Here is a 2,689-nt window from a genome sequence, read left to right as displayed (position 1 = left end):
CCCGGACTAGGAGCTTCTCTGCGCAGGGACCCCAGTCCAAAGGACGTGCTCTGCTCCCGGCACTGCTTTCTCGATGGTATGAGGTCCACCCCAATTGTTTTATTTTTCAAGATTTGTGACAAAAATTCTTATTTTGTTTTAGGTTTTATAAAGCTACCTTGATTTATTAGCATTGTGTCTAATGACAAATTGAGTCATGTACAGATATGTCATTTTTTATCTTACATTGCCATTTCCTCCACTAAACAGTGAGTTCTATTCAACAGAGTGTGTTATATTCATCTATATTACCAAAAACCCCACAACATGGAAGAGAGTAGATGCTCAATAAAATTTAGCTAATAGAGTGAATAAATAGATTTATAAGTGGATGGATGAACAAATGAATCATATGAACATATATTTGTTTATACTGTTCAATATAACACATATACAGACCCACAAAATAAATTACTCACATAATTTATCTTGAAAAAAAGTGTGTTGCAGCCAAAGAATTGTCATATACCCATTCACCACACAATAACTGATATTATTCATTATTTTTATCATTCTGTCTTTGCTATGATAGAGTTTTTGCTAAATTTAGTGCCTGTTCAGTGTCCAAAAACTCCATTAGTCTAAATCATTGCTATATTGCCCCTTCTCTTTCTGTAGGTATTAATGATTAGTGCATAAATTAGCATACTGATAATGTTATATTTTAAATATTTCAAGTATTTTTAAATAATCTCTTCATAATTACAAATACATTCACACTTATTTACGTTAAAAGTTCAGTCCCTAATTGCTATGGAAACTAAACATGGAATTTTACAAAGACTGAAGTGGTACTAATCTAAAGTCTGTCTATAAATAATAGATAAAACCAATAAAAAGAACAACAAATTTGCAGCTGATCTCTTCTTCTAAGTGCTTGGTGGGTTGTAGACCAAAAATAAATCTCAGAGGGACCACCCTACTAGATGGACAAGACCTTCTGAAGAAAAATTGCAAGACAGCTTATTTCTCTCTCATATGTCTTACTCCCACCCTATTAGTCTCTTTACTGTCTCTCTTACATCTTTGTTCCTGAGGGTATAAATTAGCGGGTTAAGGCTAGGTGTGACAACAGTATAAAAGAGGGCAATGAACTTGGCTTGATCTTGAGATTTCCTAGATGGTGGTCGGAGATATATGCACATAACTGGAATAAAAAAGAGAAATACCACTATAAGATGGGCTCCACATGTCCCAAAGATTTTCTGAAATCCAGTTGTTGACTGCATTCTTAGCACAGCCCAGGCAATGGCACCATAGGAGCTGAGAATGAGAATAAGTGGTATAATTACAAAAATGGAGCTCATGACCATGAGGGTCAGTTCATTAGCACAGATGTCAACGCATGACAATTGCAGCAGTGCTGGAACTTCACAGAAAAAGTGATCCACTTGGCGATGTCCACACAAGGATACCCAGAAGGTAAAGGAGGAATGAAGTGCTGAGGCAGTTAAGCCACTTACCCAAGAAGCCACAGCCAACTGGTGGCAAAAACGAGACTGCATGAGGACCCTGTAATGTAAGGATCTACACACAGCTGCCTAACGGTCATAGGAGACACGCTGTGCTCCCCAGTGCAAGGAAAAAGTAGAGTTGAATCATGCAACCAACATAAGAGATGGTCTTCTCAGGACCCCAGAGGTCGACCAGCAACTGAGGGATGGAGCTGGTGGTATAGCAGAGATCCAGAAAGGTTTGAGAGGAAAAAGTACATGGGAGTGTGGAGATGGGAGTGAGTCCAAGTATGACAGGATAATGAGGAACAGGTTGCCATTCAGTGTCATCAAGTAGAATATCAAGATAATCACAAAGAGAACCACTTCCAGCGGAGGCCAATTAGAAAAACCCAGTAGACTAAAGTAGCCTTCAGAACTTGCATTTTTTTCCATTGTCATTCATTTCCTGTGACTTGAAGAAAAAAGCACATAAACTCAAAGGCTGCCCACCCATTGTCAAATTCTTGCAAACAGATTGGAAAAAAAAATTTATGCCACTTTCAAATATAATACTGTGTTCATTGTGACAGTAAAATTTTTATAGTTCTCTTTTTATGTTTCATTATTTGTCCTGTTATAGGTAGAATCAATAACGTCTCATCCTTTAGTTAGCATTTGGATAAATGAAAATTAAACATATTTCATAGCCCAAAAAGATAATTTTCGTGAAAAATAATCTTACCAAAAAAACCCAAATATTTATTTCCCTTTTCCACATTTTTGGGCAACTTCAATTTCATGATTACAGAGAAAGGAATAACTGCAGTCATAATAATTCTACATATAGTGGAAAGTTCACCATATGATGAAAAACAATTCAGTAGTAACTTAAAAATGTTAATATTGTTTGAAAAAATTAAACTTCAATTGGACATGGTCATAGAACAAAATATTCTGATTGGTTTATTTACCCTAACAACTTATTTCTTGACCAAAAAAAAATTAACATGCAAATGGAGGTATAAACAGACACACACACATCAACTTGTGAGTACTCAAAATGTAAGCAAAGCTGAAGACCTTAGTCCTGATGAACAGAGAAGTGAAATAGATTGAGGGTATCAGCGATGGAATGCTTCCAAATGAGAATGACAGCATAACTAAATTTGGAAGGAAAAAAAAAAATACGGAGTAGAAGAAAAATGTAGGGAGGG

The 2,689-nt window shown here is 36.0% G+C and overlaps 1 pseudogene; it reads right to left on the bottom strand.

Moving 5' to 3' along the window:
- Positions 1–908: 908 nt before the first annotated feature.
- On the bottom strand, positions 909–1,938 carry LOC101346341 (olfactory receptor 2J3-like; annotated as a pseudogene).
- Between the last annotated feature and the right edge of the window lie 751 nt (positions 1,939–2,689).

The sequence above is a fragment of the Trichechus manatus genome, unplaced genomic scaffold (genome assembly GCF_000243295.1).
Source record: "Trichechus manatus latirostris isolate Lorelei unplaced genomic scaffold, TriManLat1.0 scaffold00180, whole genome shotgun sequence".
Taxonomy (NCBI): domain Eukaryota; kingdom Metazoa; phylum Chordata; class Mammalia; order Sirenia; family Trichechidae; genus Trichechus; species Trichechus manatus.
The sequence above is the reverse complement of the archived record's forward strand: the minus strand, read 5'-3'. Positions and strand labels throughout refer to the sequence as shown.